Source organism: Pleurodeles waltl, chromosome 3_2 (genome assembly GCF_031143425.1).
Source record: "Pleurodeles waltl isolate 20211129_DDA chromosome 3_2, aPleWal1.hap1.20221129, whole genome shotgun sequence".
Taxonomy (NCBI): Eukaryota; Metazoa; Chordata; class Amphibia; order Caudata; family Salamandridae; genus Pleurodeles; species Pleurodeles waltl.
Genome location: NC_090441.1, coordinates 213,968,940 through 213,993,079, shown reverse-complemented (window position 1 = coordinate 213,993,079; position 24,140 = coordinate 213,968,940). Strand labels below are relative to the sequence as shown.

General features: G+C 51.1%; 1 protein-coding gene across 1 annotated transcript in view; it reads right to left on the bottom strand.

The window, feature by feature from the left end:
* SLC4A3 (solute carrier family 4 member 3) overlaps positions 1-24,140 on the bottom strand; it is a 706,827-nt gene that overhangs the window by 41,356 nt on the left and 641,331 nt on the right. The gene's annotated exons all lie outside the window — the stretch shown is intronic.

Sequence of the window (24,140 nt, the reverse complement as noted above, 5' to 3'; positions counted from 1 at the left end):
CCTCACACAGACACAGTGTGCAGCCCCTCACACAGGCACAATGTGCAGCCCCCCACACAGGCACAATGTGCAGCCCCTCACACAGACACAATGTGCAGCCCCTCACACAGACAGAGTGTGCAGCCCCTCACACAGACACAATGTGCAGCCCTCACACAGACACAATGTGCAGCCCCTCACACAGACACAATGTGCAGCCCTCACACAGACACAATGTGAAGCCCCTCACACAGACACAGTGTGCAGCCCCTCACACAGGCACAGTGTGCAGCCCCTCACACAGACACAATGTGCAGCCCCCAACACAGACACAGTGTGCAGCCCTCACACAGGCACAGTGTGCAGCCCCTCACACAGACACAGTGTGCAGCCCTCACACAGACACAGTGTGCAGCCCTCACACAGACACAATGTGCAGCCCCTCACACGGACACAATGTGCAGCCCCTCACACAGACACAGCCCCTCACACAGACACAGTGTGCAGCCCCTCACACAGACACAGTGTGCAGCCCCTCACACAGACACAGTGTGCAGCCCCTCACACAGACACAATGTGCAGCCCTCACACACACAATGTGCAGCCCCTCACACAGACACAATGTGCAGCCCCTCACACAGACACAATGTGCAGCCCCTCACACAGGTATGATGTGCAGCCCTCACACACACAATTTGCAGCCCCTTACACAGACACAATGTGCAGCCCCTCACACACACACAATGTGCAGCCCCTCACACACACACAATGTGCAGCCCCTCACACAGGCACAATGTGCAGCCTCCCAACACAGACACAATGTGCAGCCCCAACACAGACACAATGTGCAGCCCCCAACACAGACACAATGTGCAGCCCCTCACACAGGCACAATGTGCAGCCCCCAACACAGGCACAATGTGCAGCCCCTCACACAGACACAATGTGCAGCCCCTCACACAGGCACAATGTGCAGCCCCTAGCCCCTCACACAGACACAATGTGCAGCCTCCCAACACAGACACAATGTGCAGCCCCAACACAGACACAATGTGCAGCCCCTCACACACACACAATGTGCAGCCTCTCACACAGACACAATATGCAGCCCCCCACACGGCACAATGTGCAGCCCCTCACACAGACACAATGTGCAGCCCCTCACACAGGCACAATGTGCAGCCCCTCACACAGGCACAATGTGCAGCCCCCAACACAGGCACAATGTGCAGCCCTCACACAGGCACAATGTGCAGCCCCTCACATGGACACAATGTGCAGCCTCCCACACGGCACAATGTACAGCCCCTCACACAGACACAGTCTGCAGCCCCTCACACAGACACAGTCTGCAGCCCCTCACACAGACACAATGGGCAGCCCCTCACACAGACACACTGTGCAGCCCCTCACACAGGCACAATGTGCAGCCCTCACACAGACACAATGTGCAGCCCCTCACACAGACACAATGTGCAGCCCCTCGCACAATGTGCAGCCCCTCACACGGACACAATGTGCAGCCCCCCACACAGGCACAATGTGCAGCCCATCACTCACACAGACACAATGTGCAGCCCCTCACACAGACACAATGTGCAGCCCCTCACACAGACACAGTGTGCAGCCCTCACACAGGCACAATGTGCAGCCCCTCACACAGACACAATGTGCAGCCCCTCACACAGGCACAATGTGATGCCCTCACACAGGCACAATGTGCAGCCCCTCACACACGCACAACGTGCAGCCCTCGCACAGACACAATGTGCAGCCCCTCACACAGGCACAATGTGCAGCCCCTCACACAGACACAATATGCAGCCCCTCACAGAGACACAATGTGCAGCCTCTCACACACACAGACACAATGTGCAGCCCCTCACAATGTGCAGCCCCTCACACAGACACAATGTGCAGCCCCTCACACAGACACGATGTGCAGCCCCTCACACAGACACAATGTGCAGCCCCTCACACAGGCACAATGTGCAGCCCCCCACACAGACACAATGTGCAGCCCCCCACACAGACACAATGTGCAGCTCCTCACACAATGTGCAGCCCCTCACACGGACACAATGTGCAGCCCCCCACACAGGCACAATGTTCAGCCCCTCACTCACACAGACACAATGTGCAGCCCCTCACACAGACACAATGTGCAGCCCCTCACACAGGTACAATGTGCAGCCCCTCCCACAGACACAATGTGCAGCCCCTCACACAATGCGCAGCCCCTCACACAGGTACAATGTGCAGCCCCTCACACAGACACAATGTGCAGCCCCTCACACACAGAGACACAATGTGCAGCCCCTCACACGGACACAATGTGGAGACCCTCACACGGACACAATGTGCAGCCCCCAACACAGACACAGTGTACAGCCCCTCACACAGGCACAATGTGCAGCCCCCCACACAGGCACAATGTGCAGCCCCTCACACAGACACAATGTGCAGCCCCTCACACAGACAGAGTGTGCAGCCCCTCACACAGACACAATGTGCAGCCCTCACACAGACACAATGTGCAGCCCTCACACAGACACAATGTGAAGCCCCTCACACAGACACAATGTGCAGCCCCCACACAGACACAATGTGCAGCCCCTCACACAGACACAATGTGCAGCCCCTCACACAGGCACAGTGTGCAGCCCCTCACACAGACACAATGTGCAGCCCCCAACACAGACACAGTGTGCAGCCCTCACACAGGCACAGTGTGCAGCCCCTCACACAGACACAGTGTGCAGCCCTCACACAGACACAGTGTGCAGCCCTCACACAGACACAATGTGCAGCCCCTCACACGGACACAATGTGCAGCCCCTCACACAGACACAGCCCCTCACACAGACACAGTGTGCAGCCCCTCACACAGACACAGTGTGCAGCCCCTCACACGGACACAATGTGCAGCCCCTCACACAGACACAGCCCCTCACACAGACACAGTGTGCAGCCCCTCACACAGACACAGTGTGCAGCCCCTCACACAGACACAATGTGCAGCCCCTCACACAGACACAATGTGCAGCCCTCACACACACAATGTGCAGCCCCTCACACAGACACGATGTGCAGCCCCTCACACAGACACGATGTGCAGCCCCTCACACAGACACGATGTGCAGCCCCTCACACAGGCACGATGTGCAGCCCCTCACACAGGCACGATGTGCAGCCCCTCACACAGACACGATGTGCAGCCCCTCACACAGGCACAATGTGCAGCCCCTCACACAGACACAATGTGCAGCCCCTCACACACGCACAATGTGCAGCCCCTCGCACAGACACACATAGCATGAACTACAGGCACCAGGGCCACGGGCCACATGTACCAAGCATGTAATGGTTGCAAACACGCCGATTAGCCATTTGCAACAATAGAACAGGTTTTTCAAGCGCACTGATCTCATTCTAGGACTAAGAAACGGGGATTATGAGTGGATACTAATCCGGCATCTGGAACAGGCTTGGTGTAAGTGTTCCTTCCGAATAACACACCGGTATTGTGTATACCAATGCTTGGGGATCGAAATCCAGTCGTAAAACATTAAAAAGTTACTGAGACCCACAAAGAGGTGGCATCCTAATAGCAAAAGCATTTTGAATTGAAAAACAGTCTGTAAGGCAGCAGGCAGTGGTCCAGCTTTACTTGTAAACGCAGCCCGAGTACTTTAAGCAAAGTGGGCTGCAGTCCTTGAGATGGGGGCACAGTCGGGGGCTGGAGAGACCGGTGCATGAAGGTAACATGGGTACCCTAGCCTTGAGGTCTGGAAAACAGCTAGCTATCAGGAAGGATCGAGAGATATGGCAGGAATCACTCTTACTCATTCATTGCCATCAGTGTGGCCACGCCAGCTACAAAAGGGCCCCGTATATGTAGGAGACCAGGATCTTCTGACTCGGTAGGTGCAGCAGATGGCATCGTGCACACATTCATTCTCAGTTCTCACTCACTGATTGTGCCCCGCCCAAGCCTTTGTTTCGACACATTCATTCTTAGTTTTCACTCACTTTTCCGCACTGTCCAAGGATGCATCGAGCTCTTTGTTTCTACACATTAATTCTCAGTTTTCACTCATTGTTTGCGACCTCTCGGGTGCCCAGGACGTAACCGTTACGTCCAGATAGGGGGCCTTGGGGGAAGCGCCAGTGCTCCCCCAGGGGGCCTGGCACCCCCCTCCCCTGGGCAGGGATGGAAGGGGAATCGCTTCCCTTTCCACGCCCACCCACCCTGACCCCCCCATGGCCTCTAATGACGTCAGTGTGCGATTGCGCGCTGACCTCATCAGAGGCCTACCCCTCCACGAGCGCAGATCGGAGGATCACGTGGAGGGGGCAAAAGAGGCATGAAAGGAGAGGAAAGGCCTTTCCTCTCTTTCATGTCTCTCTCAGCATTTCTGCTGAGTTAAAAAAAATATATGATTGAATGAGGGGAGCAGCCCCTTTGGCAATGGCTGCCCCCGGGGGGGGCAAATTATTTATAAGCCATTTCTGCCCCCACGGGGACAGATCGGCCTATTATAATTGGGGGGTGGGGGCAGAAACCGCTAGACAACAGGGATCATTTTTTTTTGTTTCTTTTTTTTATGTATATGTGGGGAGCAACCCCTTAGGCAAGGGTCGCTCCCTTGGGGGCAAATTTACTTTTAGGCCATTTCTGCCCCCTGTGGGGGCAGATCAGCCTATTTGTATTAGGCCAATCTGCCCCCAAGGGAGGCAGAAACCACTAGAAACGAGGGAGTTTTGTTTTTTATTTATATTTATGCATCAGGGGAGCGGCCCCTTTACACACCCCTCAAAGACCTCATGCTATGGAGGCCTTTAAAGATAGCTCAAAGACGTCAAGCTACAGAGACCTTTAAACACACCTCAAAGAAAGACACCTCAAGCAATGGAGGCCTTTCAAGATGCCCCTGTAGACTCAAGCATGAAGGACTTTAAAGACACCTCAAGCTATGGAGGCCTTTAAAGACATGTTAATCAACGCAAGCTACAGAGACCTTCAAAGAAACCTAAATGGACGCAAGCTACAGAGGCCTTTAAAGACACCTTTATACACTCAAACTACAAAGGACTTTCAAGACACCTCAAGCTATGGAGGCCTTTAAAGACACCTCAAATACCAAAAGCTATAGAGGCCTTTAAAGACAGCTCAAAGACATCAAGCTACGGAGGCCTTTAAAGACACCGCAAATACCTAAAGCTATACAGGCCTTTAAAGACAGCTCAAAGACATCAAGCTACGGAGGCCTTTAAAGACACCGCAAATACCTAAAGCTATACAGGCTTTTAAAGACAGCTCAAAGACCTCAAGCTACGGAGGCCTTTAAAGACATGTTCATCGACTTAAGCTACAGAGGTCTTTAAAGTCTTTAAAGACACCTTATTGGACTCAAGCTAAGAAGGCCTTTAAGACATGTTAATGAACTCAAGCTGCGGAGGCCTTTAAATAATTCCTAATGGACTCAAGCTGTGAAGGTCTTTAATGAAAGTTTAATGGACTTAAGCGACAGAGGCCTTTAAATCACCTTCATGGTCTGAAGCTATGGAAGCCTTCAAAGGAAGTTTAACAAACTCAAGCTTTGGGAGTCTCTAAAGACACCATAATGCACTCAAGCTAAGGAGGCCTTTAAAGACACCGCAAATACCTCAAGCTATGGAGGCCTTTAAAGACACCTCAAATACCTCAAGCTATGGAGGCCTTTAAAGACATGTTATTCGACTTAAGCTACAGAGGCCTTTAAAGTCTTTAAGACACCATAATGCACTCAAGCTAAGGAGGCCTTTAATGGCAGTTTATCAGGCGTAAGATATAAAGGCCTTTAAGGACACCCTACTGGACTCAAGCTATTCAGGCCTTTAAAGACATGTTAATGAACTGAAGCTAAGGAGGCCTTTAAATACTTCCTAATGGACCCAAAGCTTCACACTCCTTGCAAACTCCTCAAGTAGCCTTTCATCACAGCCACAACACAAAGTCAGTGTTGGTAGCCAGTTATGGATGACCTGAGTTCAGATCTGGACAGGGGCCATAATAATGCCCTTACCCTGGCAGTTCTCTTGGCAGCGTTTGACAAGGTCAGTCATACTTTCTTGTTGAGCCGAGTCGAGGCAGCTGGCCTAGAGGGACCAGACTTTAAGTGGCTGTAATCATGTATGAATGATAGAGCTCAAGCTGCATAACTCTCTCCCTAAACTGCAAACACAGAGCCTCTGTGATGTGGAGCTCCCCAGAGTCCCTCCACGGCCCTTCACCTGTTCAGTATACATGTGGAACCTTTAGCGAAGGAGGAAAAAGCCTCTTACTGATGCAAATTATACAGGTATGATGACGAGCCACAAATTCTGATCTGCTTTGGCAATAATTCCTGCACTGGAGCAGCATTTTAGAGCCTGGTGTGCTTCATCTGGATTAGGATGGGTAGCAATCAACTCAAATTAAACACAAGCAAGAAAGAGTTAGTGGCTAGTAGTGGCAGGACATATCTGTGGACTGGTGCCTACTGGGGGTCTGATGTCTACTAGTGGACTGATGCCTACTGGTGGACTACTGGTGGACTGATGTCTACTGATGCCTACTAGTGGACTGATGTCTACTGGTAGACTGATCCAACTAGTGAACTGATACCTACTGATGGACTGATGCCTACTGGTGGACTGATGCCTACTGGGGGTCAGATGTCTACTGGTGGACTGATGACTTCTGGTGAACTGGTGCCTACTGGGGGTCTGATGCCTACTGGAGGACTGATGCCTACTGGGGGTCTGATGCCTACTGGTGGACTGATGCCTACTGGTGGACTACTGGTAGACTGATGTCTACTGATGCCTACTGGTGGACTGATGTCTACTGGTAGACTGATCCAACTAGTGAACTGATACCTACTGATGGACTGATGCCTACTGGTGGACTGATGTCTACTGGGGGTCTGATGTCTATTGGTGGACTGATGCCTTCTGGTGGACTGGTGCCTACTGGGGGTCTGATGCCTACTGGAGGACTGATGCCTACTGGTGGACTGGTGCCTACTGGTGGACTGGTGCCTACTGATGGACTGATGCCTACTGGTGGACTACTGGTGGACTGATGTCTACTGATGCCTACTGGTGTACTGATGTCTACTGGTAGACTGATCCAACTAGTGGACTGATACCTACTGATGGACTGATGCCTAGTGGTGGACTGGTACCTACTGGTGGACTGGTGCCTACTGGTGGACTGATGTCTACTCATGCCTACTGGTGGACTGATGCCTACTGGTGGACTGGTACCTACTGGTGGGCTGATGCCTACTGGTGGACTGATGTCTACTGATGCCTGCTGGTGGACTGATGTCTACTGGTTGACTGATGCAGCTAGTGGACTGATGCCTACTGATGCCAAATAGAGGACTGCCACCTACTGGTGGACTGAAGCCTACTGGTGGATTGATTCCTACTATTAGAGTGATGTCTGGTGGACTGATGCCTAGTGGTGGAATGGTAGACTGATTCCTACTGGTAGACTGATGCCTACTAGTAGAGTGATGTCTGGTGGACTGATGCCTACTGGTGACTGATGCCTACTGGTGGACTGGTAGGCTGATGCCTATTGGTGGGCTGGTAGACTGATGCCTACTGGTGGACTGATGCCTACTAGTTGAGTGATGTCTGGTGGACTGATGCCTACTGGTGGATTGATGCCGACTGGGGGACTGATGCATACTGGTGGATTGATGACTACTAGTAAACTGATGTTTGGTGGATTGATGCCTACTGGTGGCCTAGCACCTACTGGTGGATTGATGCTTATTAGTAGACTGACACCTATTGGTGGATTGATGCCTACTGATGGAATGGCACCTACTGGTGGACTGGGGTCTAGTGGTGGACTGTACCTTCTGGTGCCTCCTGGTGGACTGATGCCTACGGATGGTCTGGTGGATTGATGCCTACTGGTGGACTGATGACTACTGGTGGACTGACACCTACTGATGGACTAGTGGACTGAGACTGATGGACTGGTGCCTACTGGTGGGCTGATGCCTAATGGAGGACTGGCACCTACTGGTGGACTGATGCCTACTGGTGGACTGACGCCTACTGATGGACTAGTGGACTGAGACTGATGGACTGGTGCCTACTGGTGGACTGATGATGGACTAGTGGACTGATGCCTACAGGTGGACTGATGCCTACTGGTGGAGTGATGACTACTGGCAGACTAATGCCTACGGGTGGACTGGTAGGCTGATCCCTACTGATGGACTGGTGAACTGACGCCTACTGGTAAACAGATGTCTCCTGTGGCTGATGTCTACTGGTGGACTGATGCCTACTGATGCCCAGTGGTGGACTGATGCCTACTTGTGGACTGATGCCTACTAGTAGACTGAGGTCTGGTGGACTGATCCCTACTGATGGACTGATGCCTACTGGTGGACTGATGCCTAGTAGTAGACTGATGCCTTCTGGTGGTTTGATGCGTACTGGTGAACTGATGCCTACTGGTGCCTACTGGTGGACTGATGCTTACTGGTGGTTTGGTGGGCTGATGCCTACTGGTGGATGGAAGCCAACTGGTAGACTGATGCCTACTGGTGGAGTGTGCCTACTGGTGGACCAATGCCTACTGGTGCCAACTAGTGGTCGGATACCTACTGGTGGTCTGCTGGAATGATGCTGACTGGTGAAGTGATTCCTTCTGGTGGACTGATGCCTACTGGTGGACTGATGCCTACTAGTGGATGGGTGGACTGATGCCAACTGGTGGACTGGTGCAGACTTTTGGACCGGCACCTACTGATGCTCACTGGTGCCTACTAGTGGTCTGGTAGACTGATGTCTACTGATGGACTGGTAGACTGATGGCTACTTATAAACTGTTAGACTGATGGCTACTGGTGGCTGGTAGACTGATGGCTAGTGGTGGACTGATGCCGACTTGTGCCTACTGCCATAGAAAATAGGCTATTTACCCATCCCTTCAGCTTTAGCAAAAGTATGAAAGTAAATATCACAAATAAATTGACCTTAGATTCTCAAGTCTCGTCAGTGGTCTCGAAGTGTGTCCTTCACATGAAAGTTAAGTGGAAGATGTCTCCCTGTTGACCAGTGAAGAATCATCTGATGACAGGGGGCGCTGTACCAATGAGCTCCAGACTCAGCAATTATAACTCGGATGTACTGAAGATGGATTGAGTAGATTACAAGTCAGGCAGGAGGAGTCTCCCCACGGATTGTGGCTGCTCCCAAAGCCATTCTTAAACTGTCTTCATTGGCTCCCTGTCAAGTGCAGTATTCAATTCAAGCCCCTGCATGACTTCGAGGCACTTCATGGCACTTTATTTCAAAGCAGGTGGCCAGATATTATTCTAATCATGGACTGGGATCTACACCAGCAAACTTTCTCAGAGTTCCCAAACTTGAAAATCCAGGTGCGGGGGCTACAGTTCAACATTCAGACAAACGGACAGTAAACCTCAGGCTAGAACTGATTATATGAATGTTTTATTTTCCAAATATTATTCTAGATCAGTGGTTTTTGACGAGTGGACAGGGACCCCTGGGTGTCTGCAAAGCCTTCTCTGGTGTCCCTGACAGCTTAGAAAATTAAAGAATATGAATAAATTAACAAAGTGTATATAAATAAAAAAGCAGAATGTACAATTGACATTTAAAAACATTCTGTAATTGTGAAGGAATCTGTAATTGGAGGCTAAGGTTCAAGTTAGCGTCCTCAGATTGATTTGTGGGCGATGAGTGGCCTCAACTGAATTCAGAAAAGCTCCAATCTTTCAATTAAATTTTAAATTTACATTTTTTTATATTTGTTTGTGAATCAGGTAAAATATTTAGGGGGTCATTCTGACCCCGGCGGTCATGGACCGCCGGGGCCAGGGTTGGCGGGAGCACCGCCAACAGGCTGGCGGTGCCCCGCAGGGCATTCTGACCGCGGCACTTTGGCCGCGGTCAGAAGAGGAAAACCGGCGGTCTCCCGCCGGTTTTCCGCTGCCCATGAGAATCCTCCATGGCGGCGCAGCTCGCTGCGCCGCCATGGGGATTCTGACACCCCATACCGCCATCCTGTTCCTGGCTCTGCCGCCAGGAACAGGATGGCGGTATGGGGTGTCGTGGGGCCCCTGGGGGCCCCTGCAGTGCCCATGCCAATGGCATGGGCACTGCACGGGCCCCCGTAAGAGGGCCCCACTTTGTATTTCAGTGTCTGCTTTGCAGACACTGAAATACGCGACGGGTGCAGCAGCACCCGTCGCACCTTCCCACTCCGCCGGCTCCATTCAGAGCCGGCGTCCTCGTGGGGAGGTTGATTTCCACTGGGCTGGCAGGCGGCCTTTTGGCGGTCGCCCGCCAGCCCAGTGGAAATCCCAGAATCACCGCAGCGGTCTGACGACCGCGGTGCGGTGTTCTGGCGGGGGTACTTTGGCGGGCGGCCTCCGCCGCCCGCCAAGGTAAGAATCAGGGCCTTAGTCATTTGTGTATGTTTGATAAATGTTTATTTCTGTATATGTTGTGCATTGTTTGGTGGTTCAAATCATCAAACAAGCTTAAGTAGGGGTCCTCAGCTTCCAGCAATGACTCAGTGGGGGGTCCCCAGATTCCAATGATGATTCATTGGGGGTCCCTGAGTTCCAATAATGGTAATGTGGGGGTCCACTGAAGTCAAAAGGGTTGAAACCACTTTTCTAGATACTAATTTCATTATTTGAACACAAATGCAAAATTTATGCAAACCATATTTTCTAGTAATTTAGTACAGAGATGCGACCGTATGGTACATGTTCCAAAAACTGGAATTCAGTCAATAACTTTGTGACCTTTTTTGAGGAACAACGAAAAGAGACAAGATTTTTAATTAGAAACGATTTCTCACAGACTGGAAAGCAACCATTATATGTTGTGTTCACATCAATTAATTAAACTTAATTTTAAAAAAGTTTGATCTGAAAACCAGCATGCATTATTCACTCATGATCATGTTTGTGCTTGAAGAAACAAAACATTACGCCTTGGTGTAAGCAGGGGAGACGGGCCTATAGGGACATCTGTGGATTTCCTCTAAGAATAGCGCTTCTGTAAAACCAACAGGGCTGGGGCAGAGTCAGGCACATGTCAGACTCTTCTGCTTCAGGTTGGTTGTAAGGACATGTCCAGCACTCTTGCAATGCTGCAAGCACTGCTCCAGTGCCTCTCGTGTTCTACTCTCCTGCTCAGGGCTCTAGCAGTGTTTAAGTACCTTCTCAGCGCTTTTGCAGTGGTGCTAGCACTGCTCCAGGGCCTCTCGTGTTGTGCTCTCCTGCTCAGGGCTCTAGCAGTGTTATAGGACCTTCTCTCTACTCTTGCAGTGGTGCAAGCACTGCTCCAGTGCCTCTTGTGTTCTAGGCACCTGCTCAGGGCTCTGGTAGTGTTTAAGTACCTTCTCAGCACTCTTGCAGTGGTGCAAGACCTGCTCCAGTGCCTCTCGTGTTCTACTCTCCTGCTCAGGGCTCTAGCAGTGTTTAACTACCTTCTCAGCGCTCTTGCAGTGGTGCAAGCACTGCTCCAGTGCCTCTTGTGTTGTACTCTCCTGCTCAGGGCTCTAGCAGTGTTTAAGTACCTTCTTAGCACTCTTGCAGTGGTGCAAGCACTGCTCCAGTGCCTCTTGTGTTGTACTCTCCTGCTCGGGGCTCTAGCAGTGTTTAAGTACCCTCTCAGCGCTTTTGCAGTGGTGCAAGCACTGCTCCAGCCCCTCTTGTGTTGAACTCTCCTGCTCAGGGCTCTAGCAGTGTTTAAGTACCCTCTCAGCGCTTTTGCAGTGGTGCAAGCACTGCTCCAGTGCCTCTTGTGTTGTACTGTCCTGCTCAGGGCTCTAGCAGGGTTTAAGTACCTTCTCAGCGCTCTTGCAGTGGTGCAACACTGCCCCAGCCCCTCTCGTGTTGTGCTCTCCTGCTCAGGGCTCTAGCAGTGTTATAGGACCTTCTCTCTACTCTTGCAGTGGTGCAAGCACTGCTCCATTTCCTCTAGTGTTCTAGGCACCTACTCAGGGCTCTGGCAGTGTTTAAGTACCTTCTCAGCGCCCTTACAGTGGTGCAAGCACTGCTCCAGCCCCTCTTGTGTTGAACTCTCCTGCTCGGGACTCTAACAGTGTTTAAGTATCTTCCAGCACTCTTGCAGTGGTGGAAGCACTGCTCCAGCCCCTCTCGTGTTGTACTGTCCTGCTCAGGGCTCTAGCAGTGTTTAAGTACCTTCTCGGCGCTCTTGCAGTGGTGCAAGCACTGCCCCAGCCCCTCTCGTGTTGTGCTCTCCTGCTCAGGGCTCTAGCAGTGTTTAAGTATCTTCTCGGCGCTCTTGCAGTGGTGCAAGCACTGCCCCAGCCCCTCTCGTGTTGTACTGTCCTGCTCAGGGCTCTGGCAGTGTTTAAGTACCTTCTCGGCGCTCTTGCAGTGGTGCAAGCACTGCCCCAGCCCCTCTCGTGTTGTACTCTCCTGCTCAGGGCTCTAGCAGTGTTTAAGTATCTTCTCGGCGCTCTTGCAGTGGTGCAAGCACTGCCCCAGCCCCTCTTGTGTTGTGCTCTCCTGCTCAGGGCTCTGGCAGTGTTTAAGTACCTTCTCAGCGCTCTTGCAGTGGTGCAAGCACTGCCCCAGCCCCTCTCATGTTGTACTCTCCTGCTCAGGACTCTTGCAGTGTTTAAGTACCTTCTCAGCGCTCTTGCAGTGGTACAAGCACTGCTCCAGCCCCTCTCGTGTTGTACTCTCCTGCTCAGGGCTCTAGCAGTGTTTACGTACCTTCTCTGCACTCTTGCAGTGGTGCAAGCACTGCTCCAGTGCCTCTTGTGTTGCACTCTCCTGCTCGGGGCTCTAGCAGTGTTTAAGGACCTCCTCAGCACCGTTGCAGTGGTGCAAGCACTGCTTCAGTGCCTCTTGTGTTCTAGGCGCCTGCTCAGGGCTTTGGCAGTGTTTAAGTACCTTCTCAGCACTCTTGCAGTGGTGCAAGCACTGCCCCAGCCCCTCTTGTGTTGCACTCTCCTGCTCAGACTTCTAGCAGTGTTTAATACCTTCTCAGCACTCTTGCAGTGGTGCAAGCACTGCTCCAGCCCCTCTCGTGTTGTACAATCCTGCTCAGGGCTCTAGCGGTGCTTAAGTACCTTCTTGGCGCTCTTGCAGTGGTGCAAGCACTGCCCCAGCCCCTCTTGTGTTCCAAGCACCTGCTCAGGGCTCTAGCAGTGTTTAAGTACCTTCTCAGCGCTCTTGCAGTGGTGCAAGGACTGCTGAAGCCCCTCTCGTGCTTTAATCTCCTGCTCAGGGCTCTAGCAGTGTTTAAGTACCTTCTCAGCGCCCTAGCAGTGTGGTGCAAGCACTGCCCCAGCCCCTCTCGTGTTGTACTCTTCTGCTCAGGGCTCTAGCAGTGTTTAAGTGCCTTCTCGGCTCTCCTGCAGTGGTGCAAGCACTGCCCCAGGCCCTCTTGTGTTGTACTCTCCTGCTCAGGGCTCTAGCAGTGTTTAAGTACCCTCTCAGCGCTTTTGCAGTGGTGCAAGCACTGCTCCAGTGCCTCTTGTGTTGTACTCTCCTGCTCGGGGCTCTAGCAGTGTTTAGGTACCTCCTCAGCTCTCTTGCAGTGGTGCAAGCACTGCTCCAGCCCCTCTTGTGTTGAACTCTCCTGCTCAGGGCTCTAGCAGTGTTTAAGTACCTTCTCTGCACTCTTGCAGTGCTGGAGCCAGGCCTTGCGAAAACCTCGAAGACTGTTCTTCCTGAAGCATGTTTTGAATTTGATGCTGAATACAGAGAAGTCTTCTTGAGAAATAATTTATTATTTAATTTTTCATTTCAGAGAAGAACTATAAAAGAGTATAAGCAGGGCTGGCGGGAGGAGGGAACAGAACAAGTCTGGCATGGGGCAGAACTGCCAGACTGCAGATTAGAAGGAAGACAAGGTCTTGGGCAGCCCCTTTTAACATACATGGAGGCATGGAAGACAGGCTCATACCAGCTCCTCCTCTCAACCAGGAATGGGCAGAGGAGCCTGGGCATGCAGAGGACCAGAGCTTAAGAGGCAACCGGGAACAACTAACAGGTAGTGGCAGAGGGCTCAGGCCCAGAGCTGCAGCTGGGTCACAGCCTGAGCTGCTGCAAGTGGTAGATTTCAGTCCAGAAGCCCTGTCTGAAAGGGCAGACCTACCTGGGAATGTGCATCCAAAGCACCAGGGAGAGAGGACAGATGAGGAAGCAGTGTCCATCACCTCAAGAAGTTTAATTCTGTAGAGATATCAGTGAACTCCGGGGTCCGTTAATAGAGAGCCAGGGCTACTGCTGGTGTGGAAGGACCCAGAGCTGCCCTGAAGTCCACGGTGGTAGTACTGCTGGTGTGGAAGAAGTCAGAGCTGCCCTGAAGGCCACTGTGGTAGTACCACTGGTGTGGAAGGACACAGAGCTGCTGAGAGCTGCCCTGAAGGCCACTGTGGTAGTACCGCTGGTGTGGAAGGAGACAGAGCTGCTCTGAAGTCCACTGGGGTAGTACCACTAGTGTGGAAGGACACAGAGCTGCCCAGAGCTGCCCTGAAGTCCACTGTGGTAGTACCGCTGGTGTGGAAGGACACAGAGCTGCCCTGAAGTCCACTGTGGTAGTACCACTGGTGTGGAAGGACACAGAGCTGCCCTGAAGTCCACTGTGGTAGTACCACTGGTGTGGAAGGCCACAGAGCTACCCTGAAGTCCACTGTGGTAGTACTGCTGGTGTTGAAGAACACAGAGCTGCCCTGAAGTCCACTTCGGTAGTGCCACTGGTGTGGAAGGAGGGAGAGCTGCCTTGTAGTCCACTACAGTAGCACCACTGGTGTGGAAAGACCCAGAGCTGCCCTGAAGTCTATTGTGGTTGTACCACTGGTGTGGAAGGATACAGAGCTGCCCTGAAGTCCACTGTGGTAGTACTGTTGGTCCGGAAGGACACAGAACTGCCCTGAAGTCCACTGTGGTAGTACCGTTGGTGTGGAAGGACACAGAGCTACCCTGAAGTCCCCTGTTGCATTACTGCTGCTGTTGAAGGACACAGAGCTGCCCTGAAGTCCACTGTGGTAGTACTGTTGGTGTGGAAAGATACAGAGCTGCCCTGAAGTCCACAGTGGTAGTACAGCTGGTGTGGAAGAACACAGAGCTGCCCTGAAGTCCACTGCGGTAGTATTGCTGGTGTGGAAGGACACAGAGCTGCCCTGAAGTCCATACTGGTAGTACCGCTGGTGTGGAAGGACACAGAGCTACCCTGAAGTCCATACTGGTAGTACCGCTGGTGTGGAAGGACACAGAGCTACCCTGAAGTCCTCTGTGGTAGTTCTGATGGTGTGGATGGACACAGAGCTGCCCTGAAGTCCACTGTGGTAGTACCGCTGTGTGGAAGGACACAGAGCTACCTGAAGTCCACTGTGTCAGTATCACTGGTGTCGAAGGACCCTGAGCTGGCCTGAAGTCCACTGTGGTAGTACAGCTGATGTGGAAGAACACAGAGCTGCCCTGAAGTCCACTGTGGTAGTACCACTGGTGTGGAAGGACACAGAGCTGCCCTGAAGTCCACTGTGGTAGTACCACTGGTGTGGAAGGGCCCACAGCTGCCCTGAAGTCCACTGTGGTAGTACTGCTGGTGTGGAAGGACACAGAGCTGCCCTGAAGTCCACTGTGGTAGTATCACTGGTGTGGAAGGACACAGAGCTGCCCTGAATTCCACTGCAGTAGTACCACTGGTGTGGAAGGATGCAGACCTGCCCTGAAGTCCACTACGGTAGTACCACTGGTGTGGAAGGACACAGAGCTGCCCTGAAGTCCACTGTGGTAGTAAGGCTGGCATGTAAGGACAAAGAGCTGCCCTAAAGTCCATTGTGGTAGTACCACTGGTGTAGAAGGACACAGAGCTGCCCTGAAGTCCACTGTGGTAGTAATGTTGGTGTGAAAGGACACAGAGCTGCCCTGAAGTCCACTGTGGTAGTAATGTTGGTGTGGAAGGACACAGAGCTGCCCTGAAGTCCACTGTGGTAGTACCGCTGGTGTGGAAGGACACAGCACTGCCTTGAAGTCCTCTGTTGTAGTACTGCTGGTGTGGAAGGACACAGAGCTACCCTGAAGTCCATTTTGGTAATACCACTAGTGTGGAAGGATACAGAGCTGCCCTGAAGTCCACGGTGGTAGTACTGTTGGTGTGGAAAGCTACAGAGCTGCCCTGAAGTCCACTGCGGTAGTACCACTGGTGTGGAAGGATGCAGAGCTGCCCTAAAGTCCACTGTGGTGTGGAAGTGTACAGAGCAGCCCTGAAGTCCACAGTGGTACTACCACTGGTGTGGGAGGATACAGAGCTGCCCTGATGTCCACTGCGGTAGTACTGCTGGTGTGGAGGGACACAGACCTACCCTGAAGTCCACTGTGGTAGCATAGCTGGTGTGGGAGGACACAGAGCTGCCCTGAAGTCCACTGTGGTAGCATAGCTGGTGTGGGAGGACACAGAGCTGCCCTGAAGTCCTCTGTCATAGTGCTGCTGGTTTGAAACCCTAATAATTCATGGGATGAGCTGGACAAAGAATTGTGCCTAAAGTTTTGACTCCCACGAGGCACAAGCCTATGCTGCTTATAACAAGCGGCTACCATTGCCTGTTTAGTCTTTTCCAGGACATCCCACCCAAGGAACACCTTGCCCTTTTGTGTCCTAATGGACCTTCAACAATGGGACCTGCTTCTGAGACCCCTGCAAATTCAGCATATGATTGCTGATAATGTGGAGGCAATCACCTGGCCAGCCCTTGCTTGGACTATGTATGTTTTAATGCTTGTGAGGTTGGCACTGCCACATCTGATGTGTAATGCCCTTTGAATGAAAAAACGGGCTTAAGTTGTTTAAAGGTGTGAAGGGCAGCTCTGGCAGCCTTACCTGTGAGTTCAGTTAGCGACCACAATGAAAGACGAGGTTCAGTTCAAAGCTAAACTTTGTTACTCAAAACAGGGGGACGTCGTCAATTTGTAGTTCAGAGACAATCTTTCTTGAACTTAGAGCCCAGGAGTCTTCAAACGCAAATTCCACTTTTTTCTAATCGAGAGTGAGAACATTCAAAGACACCTACGTGTGCCATTTGGTAAAGCAGTCATGTTGTGTGCACATCTGCTGGAGTCGACAGATTTTCACTTAGATCTGTTTCTCATCCGCACATTGAAAAAGGATTACTCCTGCTTCCCCTTCAAAAGTTTAGAAGTTCCACACAGAGATTAAGCAACGTAGGCACAAGAATGGACCCTTATGGAATGCCTCAGGTGAGTGGGAAAGGTGCAGGTGAAAAGGCGTCTAACCTAACCTGCTCTTTGCTGTTAGCTGGGAAGAAGGAAGAAAGACTGCTGTGAGGCCCCCTCCAAGACAGGCAAATTTACTTCTACACTCTGAAATGTACCATTTACATTAAAAGGTTGTGCTGTTATCACCACTTTAACCCTTGGCTCCTACACGTTGTCTTTAGGACACCAGATGCAGATGGTCCAGGATCAGTTTTGAATGTACATAGAGTGGAGAGTCAGGAAAGGATGTGGCTGGAGAGGATTGTTGTGATATGATGTGGATGAGGGGAGGGTAATACTTAGTATAGGTTGTGGATGGGGTGTAAGGTCAGGATAGTATGTGGATGGGAGTGGGGACTGATGTTTTGGATAGGTAGTGGATGGTGAGGAGGGTCAGAATAGGATGTGGGTGGGTGACAGCATCAGGGTATGATGTGGATATGCAAGAGAGTCACGTTAAGATGTTGATGTGCATCAGGGTTGAGATAGGATGTGGATGGGAGTGGGCATCGGTGCTTTGAAAAGATATGGATGGTCAATGATGCTTTATAGGATGAGGATGAAAGTGGACATCGATGCTTTGATAGAATGTGGATGGGAGTGGGCATCGGTGCTTTGAAAGAATGTGGATGGGAGTGGACATCGGTGCTCTGAAAGGATGTGGATGGGAGTGGACATCGATGGTTTGGATACAATGGGAGTGGGCATCGGTGTTTTGAAAAGATATGGATGGTCAGTGATGCTTTATAGGATGTGGATGGAAGTGGACATCGATGCTTTGATAGGATGTGGATGGGAGTGGACATCGATGGTTTGATAGGCTGTGGATGGGACTGGACATCGGTGCTCTGAAAGGATGTGGATGGGAGTGGACATCAATGCTTTGATAGGATGGTGATGGGAGTGGACATCGGTGCTTTGAAAGGATATGGATGGCCAGTGATGATTTATAGGATGTGGATGGGAGTGGACATTAATGGTCTGGATAGGATGTGGATGGGAGTGGGCATTGGTGCTTTGAAAGCATGTGGATGGGAGTGGACATCAATGGTTTGGATACAATGGGAGTGGCCATCGGTGCTTTGAAAGGATATGGATGGTCAGTGATGCTTTATAGGATGTGGATGGAAGTGGACATCGATGCTTTGATAGGATGTGGATGGGAGTGGACATTGATGGTTTGATAGCATGTGGATGGGAGTGGACATCGGTGCTTTGAAAGGATGTGGATGGGAGTGGGCATCAATGCTTTGATAGGATGTGGATGGGAGTGGACATCGGTGCTTTGAAAGGATATGGATGGCCAGTGATGCTTTATAGGATGTGGATGAAAGTGGACATCGATGCTTTGGATAGGATGTGGATGGGAGTGGACATTGATGGTTTGGATAGGATGTGAATGGGAGTTGGCATCGGTGCTTTGAAAGGATGTGGATGGGAGTGGACATTGATGGTTTAGATACAATGGGAGTGGGCATTGGTGCTTTGAAAGGATATGGATGGCCAGTGATGCTTTATAGGATGTGGATGGAAGTGGACATCGATGCTTTGGATAGGATGTGGATGGGAGTGGACATTGATAGTTTGATAGGATGTGGAGGGGAGTGGACATCGGTGCTTTGAAAGGATGTGGATGGGAGTGGGCATCAATGCTTTGATAGGATGTGGATGGGAGTGGACATTGGTGCTTTGAAAGGATACGGATGGCCAGTGATGCTTTATAGGATATGGATGGAAGTGGACATCGATGCTTTGGATAGGATGTGGATGGGAGTGGACATTGATGGTTTGGATAGGATGTGGATGGAAGTGGGCATCAGTGCTTTGAAAGGATGTGGATGGGAGTGGACATCGATGGTTTGGATACGATGTGGATTGGAGTGGACATTAGTGGTTTGAAAAAATATGGATGGACAGTGATGCTTTATAGGAAGTGGATGGAAGTGGATATCGATGCTTTGATAGGATGTGGATGGGAGTGGACATTGATAGTTTGATAGGATGTGGATGGGAGTGGACATCAGTGCTTTGAAAGGATGTGGATGGGAGTGGACATTGGTGCTTTGAAAGGATACGGATGGCCAGTGATGCTTTATAGGATGTGGATGGAAGTGGACATCAATGCTTTCGATAGGATGTGGATGGGAGTGGGCATCGGTGCTTTGAAAGGATGTGGATGGGAGTGCACATCGATGGTTTGGATACGATGTGGATGGGAGTGGACATTGGTGCTTTAGAAGAATATGGATGGACAGTGATGCTTTATAGGATGTGGATGGAAGTGGACATCGATGCTTTGATAGGATGTGGAGGGGAGTGGACATTGATGGTTTGGATAGGATGTGGATGGGAGTGGACATCAGTGCTTTGAAAGGATATGGATGGCCAGTGATGCTTTATAGGATGTGGATGGGAGTGGACATTGGTGCTTTGAAAGGATGTGGATGGGAGTGGACATCAATGCTTTGGATAGAATGTTGATAGGAGTGGACATCGGTGCTTTGAAAGGATGTGGATGGGCGTGGACATTGATGCTTTAATACGATGTTGAGGTATTCTGGTCCGGTGTTGTACAGTGCTTTGTGAGCGTGGGTGAGGAGTTTGAAGGTGATTCTCTTGTTGACTGGGAGCCAGTGCAGGTTTTTTTAAGTGGCCTGTGATGTGGCAGTGGCGGGGAATGTCCAGGATGAGGCATGCGGGGGCATTCTGGATGTGTTGCAGCCGCTTCTGGAGTTTGCCCGTGGTTCCTGAGCAGAGGGCATTGCCGTAGTCCAGCTTGCTGCTTGCTAGGGCTTGGGTGACTGTTCTTCTGGTTTTTGTGGGTATCCAATTGTAGATCTTTCGGAGCATGTGGAGGATGTTGAAGCAGGAGGAGGAGATGGCGTTGACTTGCTGGGTCATGGATAGTGAGGGGTCCCAGAGGAATCCTAGGTTGCGTGTGTGGTCGGTGGGAGTCGGAGCGGTTCCGAGAGTGGCAGGCCACCAGGAGTCATCCCATGCGGAGGGGGTGGAGCTGAAGATGAGGACTTCTGTCTTGTCGTAATTGAGTTTAAGGCAGCTGCTCTTCATCCATTCAGCAATGGCCTTAATTCCTTCATTGAGGTAGGTCTTGGCGGAGTCCTTGGTGAGGGAGAGGATCAGCTGGGTGTCGTCGGCGTATGAGATGATGTTGAGGTTGTGGGATCAGGCGATGTTAGCGAGCAGGGCCATGTAGATGTTGAAGAAGGGCGGGCTGAGGGACGAACCCTGGGGTACGCCACAGTTGATTTTGGTGGCCTTCAAGCGGAATGGGGGAAGCGGACTCTCTGGGTTCTGCCAGAGAAAAGAGGTGACCCAGTCCAGGGCTCTGTCGCGGATTCCAGCATTACTGAGGTGTGAGCGTAGGGTGTGGTGGCAGACGGTATTGTACGCAGCTGAAAGGTCCAGGAGGAGGAGAGCCGCGGTTTCGCCGCTGTCCAGTATGGTTCTGATGTCATCGGTCGCAGCGATGAGAGAGGTTTCGGTGCTGTGGTTGCTGCGGAATCCATATTGGGAAGGGTCCAGGGTGCGGTTCTCCTCTAGGAAGCAGGTTAGTTGTCTGTTGACGGCCTTCTCAATGACTTTTGCCGGGAAGGGGAGCAGGGAGATAGGCCAGAAGTTCTTGAGGTCCTTTGGGTCTGCCCTATGGTTTTTGAGGAGGGCGTTGAACTCGGTGTGTTTCCAGCTCTCTGGGAAGGTGGCAGTCTCAAAGGAACTGTTGAAGATCTTCCGTAGTTGGGGTGCGATGACGTAGCTTGCTTTGTTGAGGATGTGGTGAGGTCAGGGGTCAGATGGAGAGCAGGAATGGATGGTGTTCATGATTTCATGGTGTCATTGTCGTTTACGGGGGTCCAGGAGAGCAGGAGGTTGGTCGGAGGTGAATCTGTGGTGTTGGTGGGTGCCAGGGGAGTCTGGGTGCTGAAGCTGTCATGGATGTCTGTAATCTTGCGGTGGAAGTAGGAGGCTAGAGAGTCACAGAGGTCTTGGGATGTCAGGATGTCGTTGGCATTGGAGCTGGGGTTGGAGAGTTCCTTCACGAGATTGAAGAGCTCCTTGTGGCTGTGTGCGTTGTAGTTCATTCGGTCTTTGAAGGCGGTTCTTTTGGCGGCTCAGATGAGTTGGGGGTGTCTGCGGATGGCGTTTTTAAAGGCTGTGTGGTTGTCCAGAGTCTGATCTTGGCGCCACTTTCCTTCGAGTCTTCAGCAGCTTTGCTTAGAATCGTTGAGGTCGGCAGTAAACCAGAAGGCCTTTCTGTCGATGTGTATATTGGAGGGATTCTTGATTGGGGCGAGAGTATTGGCACAGGTGTTGACCCATTGCCTGAAGTTGCGGGCAGCTGCATCAGTGTTGGTGGTGTTGATGGGTGGGTTCTGGGAGAGGGTTGCAATAAGTTGCAGTAAGGTCGGTGACCTTGTTCCAACTACGGTAGGGTATCCGTTGTGGGTGGTGGAATGTTGTGGGTTTCTTGAAGGAGAAGTGAATGCAGCAGTGGTCTGTCCAGTGGAGTTTGGTGGTGTGGCTGAAAGAGACGTGATTGCTGGCAGAGAAAATTGAGTGTCTTTCCTGCAGAGTGGGTTGGTGTTGTGACGAGCTGTTTGAGGCCGAGGTTGGAGAGGTTGTCGAGCAGGGTGGCGGTGTTGTTGTCGGTGGTGTTCTCGAGGTGGAAGTTTAAGTCTCCAAGGAGTATGTAGTCAGTGGATGCGAGAGAGTGTGTGCTGATGATGTCGGTAATGGAGTCGCTGTCATGCTGTTGTGGGCCAGGGGGCCAATGCTTTGATAGGATGTGGATGGGAGTGGACATCAATGCATGGGATAGGATGTGGATGGGAGTGGACATCGATGCTTTGATAGGATGTGGATGGGAGTAGACATCATTGGTTTGGATAGGTTGTGGATGAGAGTGGAAATCGGTGCTTTAGTAGGATGTGAATGAAAGTGGACATCGATGCTATGGAAAGTGTGTGGATGGGAGAGGACATCGATGCTTTGGATAGGATGCAGATGGGAGTGGACATCAATGCTTAGGACAGGATTTTGATGGGAGTGGGCATCAGTGCTTTGATAGGATATGGATGGGAGTGGACATCAATGCTTTGGATAGGGTATAGATGGGAGTGGGCAATCAATGTGTGGGATAGGATGTGGATGAGAGTGGACATCAATGCTTTGGATAAGCTATAGATGGGAGTGGACAATCGATGTGTGGGATAGGATGTGGATGAGAGTGGACATCAATGCTTTTGATAGTATGTTGATGGGAGTGGACATCGGTGTTTTGATAGGATGTGGATGTGAGTAAACAGATGCGTGGGACAGGATGTGGATGGGAGTGGACATCAATAGGATGTGGATGGGAGTGGACATCGATGCTTTATAGGATGTGGATGGGAGTAGACATCATTGGTTTGGATAGGTTGTGGATGAGAGTGGAAATCGGTGCTTTAGTAGGATGTAAATGAAAGTGGACATCGATGCTATGGAAAGTGTGTGGATGGGAGAGGACATCGATGCTTTGGATAGGATGCAGATGGAAGTGGACATCAATGCTTAGGACAGGATTTTGATGGGAGTGGGCATCAGTGCTTTGATAGCCTATGGATGGGAGTGGACATCAATGCTTTGGATAGGGTATAGATGGGAGTGGACAATCGATGTGTGGGATAGGATGTGGATGAGAGTGGACATCAATGCTTTGGATAAGCTATAGATGGGAGTGGACAATCGATGTGTGGGATAGGATGTGGATGAGAGTGGACATCAATGCTTTTGATAGTATGTTGATGGGAGTGGACATCGGTGTTTTGATAGGATGTGGATGTGAGTAAACAGATGCGTGGGACAGGATGTGGATGGGAGTGGACATCAATAGGATGTGGATGGGAGTGGACATCGATGCTTTATAGGATGTGGATTGGAGTGGACATTGATGCTTTGGATAGTAGATGGATGGGAGTGGACACTGATGCTTTGGATAGGATGTGGATGGAAGTGGACATCAATGCTTTGGTTAGGATGTGGATGGGAGTGGACATTGATGTTTTGCATAGGATGTGGATGGGAGTAGACATCGGTGCTTTGGGTAGGATGTGGATGGGAGTGGATATCGATGCATGGGATAGAATGTGAATAGGAGTGGACCTCAATGCTTTGGATAGGATGTTGATGGTAATGGATATCTGTGTTTTGACAGGATGTGGATGAGAGTGGAAATCAATGCGTTGAATAAGATGTTGATGGGAATGGACATGGATGTTTTGATAGTATGTGGGTGGGAGTAGACATTGATGCTTTGGATAGGATGTGGATGGGAGTGGGCATCGATGCATGGTATAGGATGTGGATGGGAGTGGATATGGGAGTGGATATTGATGCTTTGGATAGGATGTGGATAGGCCATGTGTGTCTGGTCAGGATGTGGATGGTAGCAAGTCTGGATAAGAATAAGATAAGAAAAGGGTACCAAAGCTGTAACAAGGATGTGGAGGAGACATCATAAGTTTGATAAGGATGGGGTACCGGAGTCACAATTTGGATGACAACTGGGGTATCACAATTATAATAGCTGTGGTGGGGTACTGGATGCAGGAAAGTATGTGGATGATACACCAAGTCAGGATAGTATGTGGATGAGCACTGGAGTCAGAATCAGATTGTTAATGGGATACTGCAATCAGAATGGGGAACTAGAGACAGGATCAGGACATGGAGTGGATATTGAGTTAGGGAAACAAATATGTCCTGGAGTCAGGATAAGGGCATGGATGTGATCCTGGAGTCAGTGCCAGGATGTGAAGGTGGTATCAAACGAGTCAGGACAAGGATGGGGTACTGGAGTCAGGAGAAGGATGG